Source organism: Aptenodytes patagonicus, chromosome 9 (genome assembly GCF_965638725.1).
Source record: "Aptenodytes patagonicus chromosome 9, bAptPat1.pri.cur, whole genome shotgun sequence".
NCBI classification, from domain to species: domain Eukaryota; kingdom Metazoa; phylum Chordata; class Aves; order Sphenisciformes; family Spheniscidae; genus Aptenodytes; species Aptenodytes patagonicus.
In genome coordinates, this window is record NC_134957.1 from 14,445,358 (window position 1) to 14,453,213 (window position 7,856).

Sequence of the window (7,856 nt, forward strand, 5' to 3'; positions counted from 1 at the left end):
GTATCAAGTGATTTTAAACACCGTCAGAATTTGGTCACTCTCAATAGGGAAGGAGATTCTGAGTATGCCTATTTTATAGAATCATGGAATCATAGAATAGTTTGGGTTAGAAGGGACCTCTAAAGGTCATCTAGTCCAACCCCCCTGCCGTGGGCAGGGACATCTTCAACTAGATCAGGTTGCTCAGAGCCCCGTCCAACCTGACCTGGAATGTTTCCAGGGATGGGGCAACCACCACCTCTCTGGGCAACCTGTGCCAGTGTTTCACCACCCTCAGCGTAAAAAATTTCTTCCTTATACCTAGTCTAAATCTACCCCCTTTAGTTTAAAACCATTAACCCTTGTCCTATTGCTACAGGCCGTGCTAAAAGGTTGTCACCATCTTTCTTATAAGCCCCCTTTAAGTACTGATAGGCTGCAATAAGGTCTCCCCGAAGCCTTCTCTTCTCCAGGCTGAACAACCCCAACTCTCTCAGCCTTTCTTCATAGGAGAGGTGTTCCATCCCCCTGATCATTCTTGTGACCCTCTTCTGGACCCGCTCCAACAGGTCCATGTCTTTCCTGTGCTGAGGGCTCCAGAGCTGGACGCAGTACTCCAGGTGGGGTCTCACCAGAGCGGAGTAGACGGGCAGAATCCCCTCCCTCGCCCTGCTGGCCATGCTTCTGTTGATGCAGCCCAGGATACCATTGGCCTTCTGGGCGGCGAGCGCACATTGCTGGCTCATGTCCAGCTTTTCTTCCACCAGTACCCCCAAATCCTTCTCGGCAGGGCTGCTCTCAATCCCTTCATCCCCCAGCCTGTACTGATACCGGGGGTTGCCCCGACCCAGGTGCAGGACCTTGCACTTGGCCTTGATAAACCTCAGGAGGTTCACACAGGCCCACTTCTCGAGCTTGTCCAGGTCCCTCTGGATGGCATCCCGTCCCTCTGGCGTGTCGACCGCACCACTCGGCTTGGTGTCATCTGCAAACTTGCTGAGGGTGCACTCGATCCCACTGTCTATGTCACTGATGAAGATATTAGACGGTACTGGTCCCAATATGGACCCCTGAGGGGCACCACTTGTCACCGATCTCCATCTGGACATTGGGCCGTTGACCACCACCCTCTGGATGCGACCATCTAACCAATTCCTCACCCATCGGACAGTCCACCCATCAAATCCATACCTCTCCAGTTTAGAGAGAAGGCTGTGGTGGGGGACTGTGTCAAAGGCCTTACAGACGTCCAGACAGACGACATCTGTAGCCCTTCCCGTGTCCATTGACGTAGTCACTCCATCATAGAAGGCCACTAGGTTAGTCAGGCAGGACTTGCCCTTGGTGAAGCCATGCTGGCTGTCTCGAATCACCTCCCTGTCCTCCATGTGCCTTAGCATAGCTTCCAGGAGGATCTGTTCCATGATCTTCCCAGGCACAGAGGCGAGACTGACTGGCCTGTAGTTCCCCGGGTCTTCCTTTTTCCCCTTTTTAAAAATGGCGGTTATGTTTCCCCTTTTCCAGTCAGTGGGAACTTCACCGGACTGCCACGACTTCTCAAATACAATGGATAGTGGCTTAGCAACTTCATCCGCCAGTTCCTTCAGGACCTCTGGATGGATCTCATCAGGTCCCATGGACTTGTGCACCTTCAGGTGCCTTAGATGGTCTCACACCTGATCTTCTCCCACAGTGGGCGGCTCTTCATTCTCCCAGTCCCCACCTTTGCCTTTTGCGGCTTGGACGGTGAGGCTTGAGCACTTGGCAGTGAAGACCAAGGCAAAAAAGTCATTGAGCACCTCCGCCTTCTCCATGTCCTGGGTAACCAGGTCTCTCATTTCATTCCGGAGAGGGCCCACATTTTCCCTAGTCTTCTTTTTATCCCCAACATACTTATAGAATCTTTTCTTGTTGCCCTTGATGTCCCTGGCCAGATTTAATTCTATCGGGGCTTTCGCTTTCCTAACCTGATCCCTGGCTGCTCGGACAATTTCTCTGTATTCCTCCCAGGCTTCCTGTCCTTGCTTCCACCCTCTGTAGGCTTCCTTTTTGTGTTTGAGTTTGTCCAGGAGCTCCTTGTTCATCCACGCAGGCCTCCTGGCATTTTTGCCTGACTTCCTCTTTGTTGGGATGCATCGCTCCTGAGCTTGAAGGAGGTGATCCTTGAATATTACCCAGCTTTCTTGGGACCCTTTTCCCTCCAGGGCTTTATTCCATAGTTCTCTGCCAAGCAGATCCCTGAAGAGGCCAAAGTCTGCTCTCCTGAAGTCCAGGGTAGGGAGCTTGCTGTGCACCCTCCTTGGTGCCCTAGGGATCTTGAACTCCACCATTTTGTGGTCGCTGCAGCCAAGGCTGCCCTTCAGCTTCAGATTCCCCACCAGCCCCTTCTCACCTTGTTGGTGAGAAGAAAGTCCAGCGTAGGACCTCTCCTCATTGGCTCCTCTACCACTTGGAGAAGGAAGTTATCATTGATGCATACCAGGAACCTCCCGGATTGCTTATGCCCTGCCGTGTTGTCCCTCCAACAGATATCGGGGTGGTTGAAGTCCCTCATGAGGACCAGGGTTTGTGAACATGAGGCTGCTCCTATCTGTCTATGGAGGGCCTCATCCACTCGGTCTTCCTGGTCAGGTGGCCTGCAGCAGACCCTCACTGTAATGTCACCTGTCCCTGCCTTCCCCTTAATCCTGACCCATAAGCTCTCGGTCGGCTCCTCATCCATACCCAGGCGGAGCTCCATGCACTCCAGCTGGTCACTGACATAGAGGGCGACACCCCCTCCTCGTCTCCCCTGCCTGTCCTTCCTAAACAGCCTGTATCCCTCCATCCCAACACTCCATCCCAACAGTCCAATCACAGGAGCCATCCCACCACATCTCTGTGATGCCAATAAGGTCGCAGCCCTGCAGGCGTGCGCACGTCTCTAACTCCTTTTGTTTATTCCCCATACCAAGTGCATTTGCATAGAGGCATTTAAGTTGGGCCCCCGATGAAGCTGTCTTACTGGCTGGAGTTCCTTTGTGCTGCTCTTCAGGTGCTCTCCTGCTGACCTGTGATCCTTCCCCAGGCTCTGGGCATCTATTGCTGGCCCTGGCATCAAACTGGTAGGAGTGGGATGGATTGAGGTTCCCCTCCCCTGGCAACTTTAGTTTAAAGCCCTCTTCACCAGCTTGGCAAGCCTATGACTGAAGATGCTCTTCCCCTTCTCTGACAGATGGACCCCATCAGCCGCCAGTAGACTGGGTTTCTCAAAGTGAGTCGTGTGGTCTAAGTAGCCAAACCCCTGGCTGTGGCACCAGTCCTGTAACCATTTGTTGATTCCACAGATTCAACTGGCCTTCTTCTACCTGAGCACCTAAATTCCACCATAAAATGTCATATTAGATACTCAAGATTTGTGTGTGTTTGTGCGTAAATGCCCCTGAGTAGAGTTCAGCCGAAGTCCTGGCCCCATGAAGTCAAAGGGAGATCTGTCAGTGGCTGTAGTCTAGGTCAGGATTTTATGTATGTTTGTATTGTGCTTTGTGCAATAACAACTCAGGGAGCTACTTCAGATGCCAAATAAATTTTAAGATTTCCCTGGAGTTTGGAATTCTTTATTCTAAGTGATTCTCCCCAACATATTAATGCAACCACCATTCTCATAAGTTCTAATTGTCTCATCAATTTCTTTTCATGCCACTTTGAGTTATACATCACGGTTCAAAGTAATTAGTTGTAACCAACTGGCCTCCACAAAGAGAAATATTGTAGGGTGTTTTTCAGGTAAATGATTACTGCTCAGAGACAGCAAATTTTCTGGCTGAAGTGATGTGGGAAAGACTGCAAGAAAGCAGGGAATATTTTTCTTTAGTCGAAAAAAGAAGTCCTCATTTCTCAGAGACTTAACTTTCCCATCCTTGGAAAACCAGAACAGAAACTATTTCTTCCTAAAAGCTACATCGTTGTTCTTTTTTTGTTTGTTTGTTCTGACTTATTATACCCCTTTTCAGACATAAACTGCTTGCCTTTTCAGTGTAATTTCTTCTTTCCTATTGACTATTCCAATTCCTATTCTAATTTCCTATTCCTATTCCAAAACACTGGAACAGGCTGCCCAGGGAAGTGGTTGAGTCCCCATCCCTGGAGGTATTTAAAAGACGTGTAGATGAGGCGCTTAGGGACATGGTTTAGTGGGCATGGTGGTGTTGGGTCGACGGTTGGACTCGATGATCTTAGAGGTCTCTTCCAACCTTAACGATTCTATGAGTCTATGATTCTATGACTCAAGGTGGCTTCTTGGCCTGCGCTGCGTTGAGTGACTAGCCATAAACTAGCTTCACCTCTGACACCAGAAATCACCATCTCAGCTCCGCAACCTCTTTTGCACTTACATAACTTTGCACAGTGAAGTACTCACATTGAGCCTATGCAGAAACAAGACCTTGAAACAGCCCTGCAAATAATGGTGAGCATCTGATCTGAAATGAAAACATTTTCAAACCATAGGGCTATTCCAATCCATTATTACTTGATATTGCAGGAGACTGCAAACAACAAGGCAAATGCTTAAGACCACGTCCCCCTCCCTGCTCCTGACAGGCAGTTGGGTGAGCAGCCAAAACACAAATTTTCAGTTTTGAGCCAAACTCTGATGTGGATTTTTCTGATAGATAACAGTGTATGAGGCCAGGCTGTAACCTTTCTTCTGGTTGGGGCAATTCTCAGTCACTTAATTCCACTGAAGAAGTGGGAAACTAAAATCTCTAACGGTCACCGCCTTTCATCAAATCTGGTTCAAAATATTTGTGAAGGGAGGGGACCTTGGCTGACAGCCAGAAATATACACATACTGTGCACATACATAAAGCACAATTACATTTCTGTTAGAAACCAGGTGAAAAACACAAAAGTCAATTATTGCCCAAATTTTTCTTTGGTCGGCAACTGTCCACAAACATCTCATGGAATGAACTTAATGGAAGGAATTTTGGGGAACACATGAAGTCTGAAAAAATACTGTTTTTTTTCTACTCATCATGGAGCAAAACCAGAAATATGTGACCTCTGTGCATAATGACAACTCAATGACACGGCTCTCATTCTGAATGTGGAATATGAAATGCTCACCGTGAACTGCTCAAAAATAATCCTCAGGCCATGATTATTCATAGAAATTATTTGGTGAGTAATTTCAATTAAATAAATTCAAGGAATCAAGAAAAAGAGGCTAAACTAATAGAATGCATTATTTATGATGAATAATTCATTTGGAGGAACTTTTTCCCCCACACCATTGCAGAAAGCCAGCTCCAGGCGTAGGGCACTGGAGTCCCACTTAAGCCCTGTTTTGAGGTCTTAACTGGGGGCTTTCATGATAAACCACTGTGGGCTGGCCCTCTGCCCAGGACTGAATTTCACCCATTGCTCCTGCTCCTCACATATTGCTAGATATGTCATTAGCACAGTGGCATTTGGATTCTTTCAATTTTATTGCCATAAAAATAATGATATGGAGAAATTTCATTATGTTTCTTTTACTACTAATAAATAAGGGGAAGAAACCTCTCACATCAACCCACTAGACTTTCAACAGTGAACATTCATCACACCCATACATCGTCTGCATTATGCAAATATGAGCCCCATTACTAAGGCACGTCCATTCAGTAACGCAAGAAGACCTGATAATTTCAACAAGACTCTCTGAATGACTAAAAACACTTGTATGCACTTGTGCTTGCATGATGGGACATCTCTAGTTAAAAACATTCACAGTATGTAACACGTAGATTATGACTCTGAGGAAATCTGAAAAATTGCACTTATAAATGGTAGTGGTAAATATTACTGTAGATATTCACCCATTCAAAATGAAAGGAACAATAAATCCATTGTTGTTTTAAGGATGGAAAAAAACATTTTTTATGTTCTTGATGCTCAGCAGTGTCATCACAGAACATCTATCATCAGGAAGATCCATCTCACTGTTCCTATCAGAGAAAAAGAACCCATTGATGATGAAACAAAGCACTTCCAAAAATATTTAACCCACACAATAAGACCTAAATGCATGCTTTTAAGTTAAAAGATCTGATCCAAATCCCACTGAAATCAGTAGGAGTCCTTCCACTGACACCAAAGGACTTTGGATCAGACATACTACTTTGCTGAATAGGATGAACACATCCATAAATATCAACTGTCTTACAGTACTTTGCTGGGTCCTATGCTAAAAGGTGTGTGCGTACAAGGAGAGGGGAGATTTGTTTTTCTATGCAAGAAAGAAAAAAATTAAGCTAAAGCTAAAATAAAGTGCAGTCTTAATTACATAGTGGTGAGTCTATCAATATCCCCAGTGCACTTGCTACCTGGAATGCTTTCTGACAGACAGCTTCTATATTCCTGCTGAAACCAATATTACTGGTATTATAACTCACAAAATTAGCTTCTTATTTTTGAGAAAGTTAGGATTCCACATTAATGATACAAAAAATCAGAAATTGATAGTTTTACTGTTGCATTTTGCACAACCAGTGTAAAATCATGCTGTGCTGTTACAAAACAGATTACCCCAGATATACTGGAACATATCATGGCAAAGTCTCTTTGCAAAAAATTACCTTGAAATTAGATAATAGGTCTCAACAATGTGTATCCTTGGCCAGGATCTGAGTCCTTGCAGGAAGCAGCAATTGAGGGAAGAATTACAAAGCATGTTGATTTTAAGTTGTAGCTCATTAAATTCTTTTATTTATACAGTAGGTAGTTATGAAGTGTCAGTAAACAATATTCTGAAGTAGCCCATGGCTCTCCAGATGCTTGAATGGTTTGGGGAAATGGAGCTAAAAAAATGCATCTGGAAACCAAGGAAATTCATTACAGGTGATATCAAAGGCCATTACTGACTGCCAGCAAACAGCAACTCAGTAGACACCACACATTCAGAAGCCACTGTCGCTCAGGAGTGCCCCTCTGCCCACAGACTGGCGCATCCACCAGCTCTCCTTCCACAGAGACTTTGTCACAAACATCTCTCTCCTCTGCCTCTCTTGGGCATGCATCGCACCAGTTCGCTGTTGCTGGGCAGCCCGAGTGAGCGGGGATGGATGCCAGAGCCATGGAGGGCAGAGCCTGCCAGCTCCTTCCTCCCTGTCTTTCATGCTCACCCTCCTTCACTCACCCCTTGCCCCCTTCTTTCCCAAAGAAAGCAAGTGAAAGCCAGAGCCTCCTCTTTCACCCTCTCCTTTACAGCATACTTTCCAGTGCTGCTGGATGAGATGAAACCTTGGATTACAAGTAACAATTATTTTGCATACTGCTCACTGCTAAATCTGGAAACTGTTTATTTCCTTAATAATTACTTTTAAGCGAGGCACAAAACCATCCCACTTACAGTACAGGAAAGATTCCAAAAATGTATGTACACATGGAGGGAGAATGTCTCCAGCTACAAATAGGCACACATACACAGACATGGGCATACAGAGAAATATCCCCTTGGAAAGCAAGAATATAGTGTACTTGTTGAATAGTAATGATGATTATCTCAGAACCCTAAAAGCTGACATGGAGTAGGCATCTCATATTACGCAGTTCAGGATCACAGGATGAGGAACACATGAGATCACTAAATACCTAAATTTACAAATTCCCATTGTTTCACCACATCAGTCATGCTTTGTTCACAAAAATCAGTATTGGCATCTATTTATACTACATGAATATATCCCTCCTTACCCACCACCAGCACCCAGGCTACCTCGATAGTTTCTAATGATCAGTAAAACTTAAATCCTGCCCTCCATCCAATTCGCAGGGATTTCTGCTTAGTTTCTTGCTGCATTCTTTTCTTTATTCCATGAGATTTGGTGGATATGTTTGTTCCTTCTTCATTT